The sequence below is a fragment of the Benincasa hispida genome, chromosome 1, assembly GCF_027475165.1.
Source record: "Benincasa hispida cultivar pf3 chromosome 1, pf3_genome.v1.1, whole genome shotgun sequence".
Lineage (NCBI taxonomy): Eukaryota > Viridiplantae > Streptophyta > Magnoliopsida > Cucurbitales > Cucurbitaceae > Benincasa > Benincasa hispida.
The window spans coordinates 70,220,809-70,236,792 of NC_143478.1; the positions used below are offsets into that span (position 1 = coordinate 70,220,809).

At 33.7% G+C, this 15,984-nt stretch overlaps 2 long non-coding RNA genes across 2 annotated transcripts; one reads left to right on the plus strand and one right to left on the minus strand.

Moving 5' to 3' along the window:
- Positions 1-718: 718 nt before the first annotated feature.
- LOC150038680 (uncharacterized) lies at positions 719-4,647 on the minus strand. The gene is made up of 3 exons (XR_016528437.1): positions 2,438-4,647; positions 2,031-2,201; positions 719-1,342 (listed from the first exon to the last, which is right to left on the minus strand). It is a non-coding gene; the product is annotated as an uncharacterized LOC150038680 (long non-coding RNA).
- Positions 4,648-4,908: 261 nt separating this feature from the next.
- On the plus strand, positions 4,909-7,063 carry LOC150038681 (uncharacterized). Its single transcript, XR_016528438.1, has 3 exons — positions 4,909-5,244; positions 5,844-6,023; positions 6,460-7,063. It is a non-coding gene; the product is annotated as an uncharacterized LOC150038681 (long non-coding RNA).
- The last annotated feature ends 8,921 nt before the right edge of the window (positions 7,064-15,984 follow it).

A 15,984-nucleotide genomic window follows, 5' to 3' on the forward strand; every position in this document is an offset into this window, starting at 1 on the left:
GAAACCCATTAAATTCTACTATAACATGCTTTCGTTTCTCCCAAAATTAATGAATTAGAGTGCTTATTGATCCTCGTTGCTTCCACTCGTGCTGGTACCATCCAACAAGCTTCTCCAAAGCAAACAAGACATTCTCCTAGAATTAAAGACTGTACCCCTAGTTTTGACTTAAAAATCTCCTAGATGTAATAATGTAGTTGTAGCTTAGTTTAGTATTGTGGCTATTATACCTTAGTTTTTGTGGATATTTTAGTACTTTAATATTTTGGCTATTAGACCTTAGTTTTTGTCGATACAAGTGATAGAAAGGATCCATTATAGTCTTTACAGTGACATTAACTTCATATATAGTTGATTTTATCATATAAATATAGAAAAATATTGGATCGTTAATTGAATTAGTGCAAATTATGTCCCTTTGTGCTTTCTGTATTAAAGTTCTAAGGACTAAAACCCTTGTTATTATGTAATGGGTGTTGAAGTTTATCTGTGCTAGATCAATGTCAATGATAGAAATCAACAGTGACATTATTTGAAATTGATGTTACTTTCTTTCATATGTACTTGATTTTGTGTTTTTATTCTACAAAAATATGTTGGAGAACTCTACTTTGTATTATTGAGAAAAAAGTTCTAAGGACTTAAAAAAGTGGTATTCTTTAATATGTCTTAAAGTCTATTAGTGATAGAACTCAGTGATATTACTTCACATTGAATAAGAAGCAAATTGGATATATATACTATTGAAAAAAAAATGGAAAGAAAGGTTCTATATTTCTCAAGCAGAATGTTATGTTCTTATGAACAATATAACAATCACACTAATGGTAAAAATGGTAAGCCCTACAACATTGTAAAAATGGTGGCCACATACATGTTCCCATCTATAAAAATAAAATTGTTCTACTGTATATATTACATCATTGTATAAATGGTGGAAATGTACACATTCTATAGTTGTGACCAGCACGACGACAACGACTACACTTTGTGTGAATTTTTGCTCATCAACTGATAATATCCTGTTTTCGAGGTCCACCTACTGGATGCATAACAACTGGAGGTAATATATTCATGTCAATCCTTGAAAGTTTCCAATTAGCATAGTTCCCAATTGGACGAGCAGTATCAGCATAACACGAAATCAAGGTACTTGACAAAAAATACGTAGGTACAAAAGAGTAAGTACTCATATTACGCCCACGAGAATAGCAAGTGCATGGGCACATGAAATTTTATCAAGATCCCAAACACGACAGGTACATGATTTGGAATCCAAATGTATCATAAATTGATTGCTTCCATCAATCACTTGAAATTCAACATCTTTAATTGCATTAATCTGAGAAAAATGACACATACACAGCAAATTAGTTAAGATCCAACTATATGAGTTTATCAGTGATAGAAGTCAATCACCGATAGATTTTGCGATATTACCCACGAAAACAAATAACTTTTACTGTGAAGCTTCTTGATATCTAATGTTGTGTTCGTAATTTTCCCTCAGCCCAGCTAGTCAAAACAATTTTCATACAATATGAAACTTTACTAACCCATGAGTAGTGATGCCACAGGTAAATATCTAAGCTCTTTTATAACTACATTTAAGCATTCTAAAATATTTGTAGTCATCATCTGATATCTTCTTCTTCTATAATATGTACGAGCCACTTCTCGAAACCAACCTCACTAAGATAGTCTCATATGCTAGGATATATAGCCTCCATCTATCTCATATTCAACTTAAAATTAGCAACAATATATGCTTTTCCACATCTATAAAACATATTATCAATAGAAGAGTACATATGTCAGCTTCAAACTTCTTAAAAGGTATTGCAAACAAACACAATATTTAGAAGTTGGAAAAATATTTTGAACACCTTTTGGAATACTTAAATGTCGATCAGATATAATAACTAAACCTTCTCGATCCCTTAAACTTCTCTTTATATTCTAAAAATCTCTATGATGCATCATTCTCGAAGTCTATAATACTAAAGGAAAGAGAAAAATCTGATTGTTACCATCAATTGTTGACGCTGTCAAAAGAGTTCCACCATATTTACATTTAAAAAAGGTGCTGTCAACTGATATGTTTGGCCTACAATATTTCCACCTCTTAATACACGATCCAATTTCCATAAAACAATACTCAAAATGTCATTCAAAATCAGCTTCATATGCAATGAAGGAACCTGTAATAAAAAAAAAAATCAAAGATTAATTATATGTTGTTTTATAATAGATTTATCACTGATAGACCAATGATATGCTCATTTACTATAAGACCTATTACTGATATACCAATATCAGTAATAGACCATATCAGTTAAACAAGTCTATCAAATATTGATTACATACTCATTGAAAGCTTGATTGATGATATATAAAGGATAGGAGAAGAAAACAAATATGGATTCATTTCTTTCACCTTCGTAAAAAATTATGGGATCAAGGCATAAGATTCCTTTGCATCACCATTTAGTGACTTCATAATATATTCTTTCGCTCTCCAAGCTTTTTAGCAGCTAACATTTATCCCAAATTTAATACGCATGTGAATCTTCATATCATCCGAAGTCAAATGGTTACAAGGGCTAAAATCTTTTATCATACAATCACCAATCAATGATGAAGATCTTTGTCTATGAGAAGTTTGAATAGAATTTATAGAACAACTGTGGTTAGCAATGAACTTCCTAAATTTCCATAGTTCCTCATTCTTATAACGAGATGCACGAACGTATCATTGACAATCATCTTATGAGCACTTCAACACAATTGATATAGAATTTGATCTCATAATCATGAACTTAAAGTTGTTCTTTATAGCTATATATTAAATAGACTTTGATACCATTTCCTTACTAGCAAACAGATCATTCTCTTTCAAATCAAATGTAGAAGACAAGCTACTAATATGAACATCCATTAGAATGTTGAAATCATCATTAATTGGAGAAGAAGAAGACAAAGCACATAGAAAATTATCAAATCCACTATTGGAAACCCCTTCTAAAAGCATATCAGTGATATGAACAACTAATGAATGTCTTGTACTTTATTCTTTAACTAAATTAAAAAATCAAGCAACATCGTTATTTTCATGAATTTCAACAATAGTTTGAATGTCATTGATACCAAAATACAATAGGATCGACAATTGTATTGAAGAAATAGATGCATCCAATTAAATTTCTTTTAATATCAGACTTAGAAAATTCTCAAAACACATAATCTCATCGATCAATACACCTTTAGTCTTGTAATTAAAGTAGTTATGTTTATCATCCCATTGTTCGCTATGAAACATCACTACTGCAAGCTTAATCATATTTCCAAATCACTGCAAGAAACATAAATTACACTCATAACATTGATAGACTAGTATAATAAATAAAACATAGCATCTATTAGTGAAAGACTAATAATACTGATAGACTATGATATGTATCTATTAGTAGTAGACTCATATTGTTGGGTTTTATGCCTTAAAACTCGTAGATAGTAAATGTTAATTGACCGTCATCAATAAAGAGTTATAGATGTTAATTCAATAAATGTTATTGTTTGTGTTGTTTGTTTATTTTTATCTTAATAACCATAAATCCAATAAATTAATATCCAAGGTTGCCTTATGAGTCTTGAACTGTATGTGGGGACATATAGGGATCAATGTTCAAGATACAGCCTAAAGGGTCTATGGTATAAGGATAAGACTGGGTACCTTATCTTGGTAACACTATGGATACGACCCATCTTTTATTTGATACAAACACAATGATCCATTATGTTCGTGTAGTTGACATGCGAGTGGGGGTATCCTATGCAATGAGTTTGTATAAGACTGGATCGTAAAATAGTGACCACTAGATGTAACACCGTTAACTAGTTAGGTTCCTATTTCAATAGGATGTCCTAGGCAACTTAGTCTTAATCTTGAGTATATATTGAACTTCTATTCACGAGGGATTGTCCTTTGATTTATATGGGTGAGGGCGACTAATTCGCCGACCCAATATGCCTACTATTTTGGGTACAAGACCAAGTAGGGAACTGGAAACATAATAATACAAGATGGAATTCACTCCGTCCCGTCTTAAGGATAAGTAGATGAGTGTTACCTTAAGTTGTGTCTCCGAACTTGAACAAAGAGCCCTACCCTCTTATTGGCCCGAGAAGGGTTTCTATTTATTGGTTGGATCATAAATAGGTCGTTCAATAGAGGAATATTGGTATTTAAGAAGTCATAGGTAACCTAAGGGTAAAACGGTAATTTGATCCAATTGGAGTTACGAACACTCATGAAGGACTAACTTGATCTTATTGGTTTATATCCGTGGACAAAAAAAAATATCTGTAGTAAGAAGAGTGCAACTATGGGTCTTTAATGGAGTGTACCCACAATTAACGAATATTGATTAACTTGGTTAACGAGTTTAGCCAATTAATCTCATATCGTTGGAGCTTCTGATCTATAGGTCCACCAAGTCCCCTTGTTAGCTCATTAGAGGATATTTAAGAGGGATGATTTGAATTGTTCAAATAAATTTGAGGAAATCATATATTAATGTGATTAATATATAATTGATTATGAATATGATCTATAATTTAAATTAAATTGAAAAATAATATTTGAATAAGATTCAATTAATTAATTCAAATGAATTAGATTCACAAAGAATTAATTAATAGAGAGGTATTGCACATATATATACGATGTTTATGATAATTAAATATATATACATTAAATTCAATTTAATGTATAAATAATTATTTAATTAATGTACAAATTAAATTAAATAAATATTATTTAATTGTGCTAAATTAATTAAATACATGTTATTTAATTAATTGGACTAATTAATAAAATAAGTGTTAATTAATTAATTAATTGTAGGAAAGAAAAATAGGAAAAGGATTAGGAAAAGGGTGTGACCCTTCTCTATATAAATACCTCCCTATGGCCTCTTTGGGACACGCAAACAATACACAATATACAAGTGTTATTGTGCAAAATTTTTCCTAAGCCACAAAGAGAGTCCTTTCAACTCTCCAAAACCCTTTTCTCCTCTCTCTAAGCCACATATCCTTCTATTGGAATTCTATAGAATAACGAGGTTACTCTTGTGTTTGTGTTTGAGATTGTTTAAGAAATCGTTTGTGATCAAGATCGTAGGAGGAGCTGTTTGTTGGAGCTTCGAGAGGATCGTTTTTGGATCTTGGGAACCTACAAAGGTAATAATGATTCTAATCTTTTCCCAAAGCATGCTAATTTACATGTTTATATTCTGTTTTAATGTAATGAATTTGTTTATGTAAAAATCAAATTGCGGGATGCAAGACGTTCTCACAAAATACTTTCACTGTGGGATCCGATCCCTTCACATATTAGTAGACTAATATTAGTGATAGACTTGTATTAAAAATTTCATGACTGATTGAAAGAAAAAGGCCTAAATATAAACCAAAACAGAAATTAACTCATGAAGCCTCAAAAGAAAAATCAAAATAGATGAAACTTGTAGAAATCATCAAATTGATTAATAACATCAACATACTTCAATTAAACATCAATGAAACCTAAAATGGTACAAATTAGAATAAATTTAAAAAACACAGATGAAACTGAATAAAAAAACTCATGAAGTACTGCGACCTAGACTTGGGAGAAAGAATCACACGAGCAAAGGATGAAACAAATTTAGATAAAAATCTGAGTGGATGAGAAAATACCAAACCACGAGTAGGAATACCAAGTCTTGAGTAAATACCAAGTCTTGAGAGTAAAAATAACAATTGGTGAGTAGAAAACTGATTAATTGTGTTCCTCTCAGAATCATGTTGGGAAGAATGAAGAAGATGTACCTAAAAATCACACATGAGCTTGAGGAAAAAGAAGAGAGATGCGGGTGGGAGAATGAAGAAGACTACTTGAAAATTGCACATGGCCATGAGGAAAAAGAATAGCGGGGGTGGGAGAATGAAGAAGTTGGCAAAGATACAAGTAGGAGAAGGTAACTTTAGGAATAAAAAAGTATCAACTGGATCTTCTGAAATATTCTATATATGTAATTAGTTGTAGAAAATGATATATACTTATTTATTCATACTAAAAGAAACACCTATTACAATTTTTCAAATATTTATTTATATATAGTTTGTTCTGTTGAAAAAAATTAGGTATATTTCTATCTATCTATACTGTTGGAGTTTGTGATTGACTATATTTGTTTACGAGTGTTTTGTGCTTCTGATTTGGTTGTTGTCTCAAGAAATATCGTGAAGGTTTGGAACATTGCCTTATCTATAGAATTATTTCTTTCCTTATTTATACTTCTGTAGTTTATTTCCGTTTTGAGTTTTTTTCCCTTTTTTTATCAATGTTGATATTGAATAGGTTGATTTTCCTTTTTCCACTGCATCTTTTTAAGGGCAATTTGCTTCTTGTAGGGTTGCTGCTTGTAGATTGAACATCTTTGTATTGAGGAATTTTTGAGACGACCAAAGTGCATGAAGTGTTTCCGAGCTCTATTGATTATGAAGAAGTTTTTGGAACGATTTTGGTTGAGGCGTTTGTTTTTGATCTTAGGGTGAGCCTAAGATTTCTTCAAGGCTGGAGAAGTGATTCTCTAACTTAGGGGGAGCCTAAATCATTATGTGAAGAGGTGTTCACAACAAGGTGAAAAGATTATCATCAAGAAGAGTTCTCACTCATAAGAGGAGTCTAAGAGATAGTGGACTAATATTTATACTTAGGGGAAGCCTAAGTGTTCTTCTAAAGAGTTGGGCTCTTCGCGTGTCACTGTTCTTTTAATTCATTTACAGATAAATACAACATTGTAATTACTAGCTTTAAATAGTAAAAGTATCTTTTCACGGGCACACTGTCCCCTAGATGTAGGTGGTATTTCACCCAATTGGATTAACAAACTTTGTGTTTTGTTTATTTCAGTTTATTACTTTTCTTTCTTGGTTGTTCTAAAAAATGCAGTCACATTGTGTGAGACATCGCTATATTGTATGATCGAATATCCTTTTTCATATACTATCTAAATGAGACTATAGAAGAAAAACTTTTAATTTTTTCTTTTGTCCCTTTTCGTTGATGGTCATAGGATATTAGTTAATTTTACATTTAAATCATTAAATAAAAAAATTTCCTCATATATTTTGACATTCAACATAAAAGGAAAAAATTCAGAAAAATATCAAAATTTATATCTAATTCACGTTAAAAGAAAAAAAAACTTAAAAAAAAACATTTTTGTATATAATTCACGTTACAAGAAAAAATTATATAAGAAATCACAACTTATCTCTATTTCACGTTATTCTTTTTTAAATCACATTTTGATCTATAATTCATGTTAATATAAAAAAGCTCATGCAAAAAATTGTTATCTTAATTAATTTCACATTAAATCATTAACTAATCTCATTGTGAATTGCCATTCACATTTAATGGTTATTTTTTTTATTAAAAAAATCTCATGATATTTTTTAACAAGATAATAGTGAGAGAGGGACCAATAGATGCATCAGGACATCTTAACTTCTTTAACATCCTCATCATACCCTAGAACCAAAAGCAATGCATGCAATCAAGAATAAGTAAGTACAATATGCACACAGATGGAAAAGTGCAACAAACAAAAATAAGATACAAACGAGGCTAGAGAAAAGCCATCCAATTAATTGCTATAGTTGAAGCTATCATGAGGGGGATTTTTTACCCCAAAGACTACCAAAGATATGATATTTTCCCATATTCCGCCATTTCTTTCAATCCACAAGCTTGATAGAACAACCCCTACGATATTACTCCATAGAATGTTTGTCTTGCTACTTTGCAGAAGTTGTGAGGGAGTACAGAGAGGAAGGCAACACCGCATAATTTGAGGCAGCGATCGAGGTCCATATTTTGGAAGAGAAAGGGCAATGCATAAAGGTTAATCTTCCACCTTTCAAAATTTAATAACTTTTTTATCCGAACTTTTCAACAATCTGTACCCAAAAGTTGGAAGTTTTGGGATTTCCGCAAATGGGCATTCTTTAATATGCGAAAGGCAGAGGAATGTGTTTGTAACCCCACGTATTCTTAGTCTCAGGAATGAGAGAACTATCAACATTCACACTAGAGAAAGAAAATTTCCGGATGTTGATCTTCAAACCAGATGCTGCTTCAATCGTAAAGTCATCAGATCCAGAGGTTTTGTTACTGCTGAGGAGCTTGATCGCATTGTATATTTCGGGTTCTTGGAAGGGAAGCTCAAGGCTGTTAACCTGTTCAGTTGAGAGACATTTCCAGTTCAAGTTACCAATCATCCAAGAGCAATCAGTTTGTCCTCTGAATATGTCATTAAAATAGTCAACGAATGCTTATCATCTTGTATTTTTGAAATGAAATTAAAATGTCAAGAGATGTATATTTTGCAAATCAACTTTAACAGTCATTCGCTGATTAAAATCTACATCTGAAATCTCATTTTGATCTTCTTTTTCATTAATCTCAGCAATGAGTTTCAGGATCTCAGTAGCCTATTGTTTTTCAGTAGTCAGCTCCAACCTGAAAAATTCTCATGATATGTTAATATATAAAAAAGGCTCATGTTATCTATAAAATATTATTTTTGTTCATTTCACATTAAATCAGTAAACAATCTCATTATAAATTGGCATTTACATTTATTTATAATAAATTAAAAAAAAAAATCATATTATTATCATGTTAATATAATTTGATTGAAAATAAAATCAAATTTTAGATTTAAAAATAATCAAATTTTAGATTTCAAATAAAACCAAATTAGGTTTTGAAATTTAAATTTTCTCTATAAATAGTTGTTCACATGAAGGTTTTCGGAGAAACTTCGTTTCGTTGATGTTGATTTAATACAATGTGGTTTGATCTCTAGTACTTGATCGTGTGATTTTCTAGAAGATTGTTGGGAGAATTCTCACTAAACTCTCTGAAATGTAAAATTGTTGATTTCCACTCTAAAATTCTGTAGTGGGCTTCGTGGGCTTAAACTTGTTGATCCATAGGCCTAGCCCTTGGTCCGAATTAGTTGAACTTAGACCTACTTTGGCATTTGGGTCAAATTAAGCCTATTTTTGGGTTCAACTGGACTTTAGCCCAAATTATAATATTAAATTGGGCCAAATTAATTTCATTCAATCCGTTTGTGATGAGAACACACGACTGGACTTTGTCAATTTATGTTTTCAACTTCAATTTGGGGATACATGTCAACTTCTAACTGGTTTGAAGTTCAATTATTGGGAGTTTTGTTATTCATTTAGTGAATAATGTGACAATTTGTGATTGATCCAAAATTTTTCCTTCAACAAATGCGCTAGTGGATGAATCTCGAAAAAGATAAAGTTGGAGTCAAAATAAAATTATTTGCTCTTGATTTAAACTCCATATGATGTGCCAGCCAAACTATGAATTTAGTACTAGAATTTGGGATAAAATTTGGAATATGACCAACTTTTAATTTGAGATTTTTACTCCAATTGATTTGGATCGAGGGCAAAAGCTAAAGTTGATTTAAATTTGAGTTAAAATTTGGAATATAGCCAAATTTTAATTTGAAAGAAATTTTAGATTTTACCTGAAATTTGATTTGGAAATAGGGATAAGAACTTAAATTTGGATGAAGTTGAGATAAAATTTGGAAAATGCTTAAATTTGAATTTTACATCAATTTGAGACTTTATCCTTAATTTAATTTGACTTGAGGATAACAATGTGTATAATTTGAATTTTTGGATAAAATTTGGAATATAGACAAATTTTAATTTGAGATGGATTTGAGATTTTATCCTTAATTTTATTTGACTTTAGGGATAGGAGGCTAAATTTAGATGATTTGAGTTCGGGAATGAAATTTGAAATATGTTCACATTTCGCTTGGAGATAAATTTGAGGATAAAATCTAAATAAAAAAAATAATCTTGACAACGGCAGAATTCTTAATTTGATTTTTTTAAAAAAATTTAATTCGAAATTAGGATAAAATAAAATTAAGAAATCTAATAAAATCTAATAATTCAAACCAAATCCTTATTTGATTTGATTTCCTAATTCGCCTTGAAACTTGGTGAATCCGCTATAGATAGAACCTCAAACCCTGCATTCCCGACTCAAGCAGCCCTACACAAAGGTAAAGAAGAGAATTGTTTTTTCTTTTTTCTTTTTTTTTTCTTTTTTGTTTTCTCTCTTTTTTTTTCCTTAAAAAATTTCCTTTTCTTTCTTCAATTTTTTTTAATTTCCGTTTTCCATCATTTAGAATTTGATTTTTTTTTTTACTAACTTTCCCCCATTTTTTTTTATAGGAAATAAAGCTACTTGTAACTTGCATTCGAGGGAGTAACTTTTTTTTTTTAATCTCGCCAACTCCTTATTTCTTTTTGCAAAAGGCGAGTTTTATTTTTTTTGCAGTAATGCCCTGATATGTGACCATTGCCTTGACACACATGGGGATGACCTCGAAAAGGTCTAAATAACCCTATTACATCGTCACTTCTTGATCAACATAGAGATACCCCGGAAAGGTCTAACAACCCTATTTGATCAACATAGGAATGACCTCAGAATGGTCTAAACAACCCTATCACACCACTTCTTAATAAACATACGGATGACCCCATAAAGGTTTAAACAAACCTATTACATCACTTCTCGATCAACATAGGGATAACCCCGGAAAGGTCTAAACAACCATATTACATTGTCACTTCTTGATCAATATAGGGATGACCCCAGAAAGGTCTAACAACTCTATTTGATCAACATAAATCTAAACACCCTTATTACATCGTTACTTCTTGATCAACATAGGGATGACCCTAGAAAGGTCTAACAACCCTATTTGATCAACACAGGGATGACCCCGAAAAGGTCTAAGAAACCCTATTACATCACTTCTTGATCTACTATTATATCATGGTTTGGTTCACATAGGGATGACCCCCGAAAGGTCTAAAGAACCTTATTATGGCACTCTTTGATCCGAATTTGAAGATGAAGTGGATATGGCATCGAGCTTTGAAGCGGAGTTGGGTAGACTAAACTTACTCTTGCATATGAGGCGGAGTCAGGAAGATCGAACATAATCTCGCATATGAGGCAGAGAGGCAGACCGGACTTGATCTTGCGTTTGAGGCACAACCAGGCAAACCGGACTTGATCTCACAGATGAGGCAGAATATTACAAACCAGACTTGATCTCATATATGAGGTGGAACCTAGCAAACCAAACTTGATCTCGCATATGAGGCGGATCCAAGCAGACCAGACTTGATTTTGCAAATGAAGCGCAGTCATGTAGACTTGAATTAATCTTGCATATGAAGCAGAGTCAGATAGACCAAACTTAATCTCGCATATGAGGTAGAGAGGTAGATCAGACTTGATCCCATGTATGAGGCACAACTAGGTAAACTGGACTTGATCTCACAGATGAGGCAGAACATTACGAACTAGACTTGATCTCGCATATGAGGTAGAACCTAACAGACCGAACTTGATATCGTATATGAGGTGCATCCAAGAAGACTAAACTTGATCATGCAAATGAAGCGGAGCCATGTAGACTTGACTTAATCTTGCAAATGAAGCAGAACCAAAAAACTTAACTTAATCTTGCATATGAGGTGGAACCAAGCAGACCGGATGTGATCTCTCATATGAGACAGAGCCAGACAGATCTGACTTGATGAAATAAAGTCACACCAAACTTGTTTTTCTGCCAGTTTGCATCGGACTTGATTTTCCACCATTCACATCGGTCTTGAGTTTTTGTCTTCCACGTTAAGCTTGACTTCGTGATTTAAGCATATAGATGGCATCACAAAGCCTTCAAACTTGAGTATGAAGATGGAGCATCGACGAATCCTCCGAACTTGAGCTTGATGAAACATCAGAGAATTCTCCTTACTTAAACTTGAAGAAGCATTGACGAATCGTTAACACTTGCTTATTAAGAAAGCTTTGGCAAAATCTACAAGCTTTCATTTAAATAAGCCTTGATGAAACCTTTGAATTTGAATTTGAGGAAGCATCGATGAAACCGCTGAACTTGATTTTAAAGAACTTATAAACTAGAAGATGAAGCGCTGATCTTTAGTTAAGTAATGCCCCTATAAGTATCTAACTTGTAGTGTCTTGCTCCTAGTGCTGCATTTCTTTGATTTTTTGGGTTGCCCCCAATAAAGATGAACATCTTCAATTTGTTGAATTGCATCTATTAGGGTCGGCCTCAATTCTTAGTGACATTCTATAATACAAATGAACACCATCAATTTTCTAGCGTCACACGTTAGGTGGTTGGTGACTTTTTCCTTAGACTGAACTTAAATCTCTTTAAGTTCTCTACTTACTCTTTAAGAAAGGGATCAAGTCATGACGTGGTTCAATTGATTTTTTTTTTCTTTTACTAGACTGAACTTGAAGTTTTCTTCAAGATGCCTACGTACCCTTTATAATGAATAGGGATCAAGTCATAATGTAGTTCAAAAGTTTTTTTTTTTACTGGATTGAATTTGAAGTTTTCTTCAAGATGCCTACGTACCCTTTATAAGGAATAGTGATCAAGTCATAACATAGTTCAAAAGATTTTTTTTGGCTGTTCACCTTTTAAGCTCATGTGGGCCAGTGCACCATACAGTTTACACTCTTACGATACGAAGATTTTTTTTTTTTTTTTTTAACATTTATCAAGCATAAAATTTCTTAAGAAACTTGTCATTGATTGGGCCAATTCTTACTTTGTCTTGATCAACGATCTTGTATGCTCTATTTATGTAGACCTCTTTGACGATGTATGGTCCATCCATTTTAGGTGTGAACTTATTTCCTGTATGTCTCGTCGTGATAATGGGTTTTCTTACAACAAGCACCAGATCATCGATTTGAAAAGATCGAGGCTTCACGTGCTTATCAAAGGCTTTAGACATTCGTGCTTGGTAACACTCCAATGCTTGTTGATCTTTCAGTCATCTTTCATCAAATGCTTCTAACTTTTGAAGACGTAGCTTGACATTGTCTTCTGTAGTCAATCTCACTTGCAGTGATAAAATTTCTCTTTCCAAAGGGAGAACAACTTTTACTCCATAAATAAGAGAGTATAGTATGACTCCTGTAGGGGTATGATAAGCCCACAATGGCTCACCGATCTCTTCTTGCCAATCTTTCTTTGACTTTGAGACAATTTTCTTCAGTAGGTTGCACAATGTTTTGTGGAATGCCTCTGCCAACCCATTTGTAGCAGCGTTGTATATGGATGACTTGAACTGCTTAAACTTGAACCTCTCACACAACCTATCCATCAAGCCATTGGAGAACTGCCTTCAATTATCTGTCACATTCAATAGGGGATACCACCGATAGATAATATGAGTGCAGATAAAGTCCACCACGTTTTCTTTTTTAGATTCTCTCAAGGCGATGGCTTCAGCTCACCTTGAAAAGTAATTAGTGGCCGCAAGGATGTAAGAATGTCCTGCTGATGACTTAGGTGTTATAGAGCCAACAAGATCAAGTCCCCATGTGTCAAAAGGCCACAAAGCTATAGTCAGATGTAGAGGCTCTGGCGGTTGATGAATGAAGTTTTCATGATATTGACAAGCCTCACACTTCTTTGCATACTCCATCGAATCTTTGATCATTCTTGCCCAGTAGTAACCCATCATTTTCAGTTGGAATTGTAGCTTTGGTCGAGATTGATGCGCGTCGTAGACGCCTGAATGAGATTCTTTCAAAGCCTTTGTTGATTCCTCTTTTCCATGGCATCGAAGACGGGAGCGGTGGTATAAAACCCTTTGTAATAAATGAAGTGAGCAACTCTTCTTTGGATATTAGTTTTATGGCGGGGGTTGTCTGGAAGCTTTCCATGTTCAAGGTAAATTATAATTGGTTGCCACCAATATTCCTCCTAAATTAAGCAAACTATTATCATATTCATTTCTTCACATTCAGTCTCAACTGGAGGTATAACCCACCTTCGACAAAGTGATATACTTAAGGATACATCATCTAGAACTGTTAGGACAGTAGCCAAGTTTGCCAAGGTGTCCGCCTTCTTATTTTCTGACCTCGGGACATGTTCCAACACTATCGAATTTCTCGATCAACTGTCTGGCATAAATGAGTAAGGCTTCAAGTTATCATCCGTCACATCATACTGGAGTAAAAGCTGATTGATTATCAACTTTGAGTCACCAAAAATCTCCATGCATGATACCCTAGTCTCTAAAGCCATTTAGAGGCTGATTATCAAGGCCTGGTATTCAGCGATATTGTTTGAGCATAATTCAGTAAATGCACAACTACAGGGCAGCAAGTGTTTCTTTAGTGAAATGAGGATGATGCCTACCCCCACACCATTTCTTCATGCTGCACCATCGAGAAATATGATCCAATGTTCCATGATTTTTGTGAAGAGAACTTTATCATTGGGCAAGTCTTCCCACAACTTCCAATCTGATGAAATTGGGTGATCTGCTAAGACGTCGGCCAATGCTTGTCCTTTGATGTTCTTTTGTGGCACATAGACAATGTCGTATTTTTGAAGCAATCAATTTGGCCAAATGCCCAGAGATGATTGGCCTAGATAAGATGTACTTGATGAGGTCGGCTTTTGTAATTAGATGAACAGTGAAGGCCTGCATATAGTGTCTTACCTTATCGATAGCGAAAAAGAGAGCAAGACACATTTTCTCAATAGGAGAGTAATTGATTTAAGCTCCGATCAAAGTTCTACGTAGATAATAGAGAACACACTCTTTTTCCTTCTCCTCTTCTTGCACCAAAAATGCCTGTAGCAATCTTTCTTAGGATGCAATGTATAATATCAACGGCTTGCCTGCTATGGGAGCGCCTAAGATAGAAGGTCTAAGCAAGTACTTCTTTATGCTATCAAGAGCATTCTGAAAGTTCTCATCCCATTCGATTTTTTCTCCTTTTCTCATTATCTTGGAAAAGGTTGACATTCACCAGCCAAATTGGAAAAAAATTTCGGATGTAAGCTAGACATCCCTGAAGACTTCTTAAATCATGTAAATTCTTTGGCCTTGGCATCTTCTGAATGACATCGATCTTGGATTAATCTATCTCGATCCCTCGATACCTTACAACGAAACCAAGAAACTTCCCTAAGGTAAAAAAAACGTGCACTCGAGAGGGTTCACCCTCAACTGGTATTTTTGCAGGCGATCAAACACAACTTTCAGATCCTTGAAATGATCTTGTCATTTCTTGGACTTGAACACGAGATCATCAACATAACATTCTACATGTTTGTACAACATGTTGTCAAACATCTTCTGCATGGCGCGTTGGTAATTAGTGCTAACATTCTTCAATCCGAAGGGCATTACCTTGTAACAATATATTCCTTTTGGAATTTGAAAGGCTGTCATTTCCTCATCAACAAAAGGCATTTGTATTTGGTTATACTTAGATGATGCATCCATAACGGATAAGGCCTCATGCCCTGTTGTCACATCAACCATGATCTCCATGATGGACAATAGAACATTATCTTTCAAGCATGCATTGTTGAAATCACGAAAGTCCATGCGAACACAAAGCTGTGAGTTCTTCTTTCTAACAGGGACAATGTTGGCTATCCACGTTGGGTATTTGACTTCATAGATAAACCCTGCTTCAATCAAATTATTGACTTTAGCTTCAATCTGAGGAATAAGTTCTGATCGAAAGCGTTATTGAGCTTGCTTAACTGGCCGACAATCCTATTTGATTGCGAGATGGTGGGCTGCTACCTTCGGATCAAGACCCGACATCTCTTTGTACGACCAAGGGAAAACGTCCCTGTATTCAGTGAGCAAACTCATAAATTTTCCGTATTCTTCTCTAGAGAGAGATGTGCTGATGAAAGTCGGGTGTGGTTCCTCTACTGTGCCAAGATTCACCTCTTTGTGTTCATCTACCCTAGATTGACCACCATC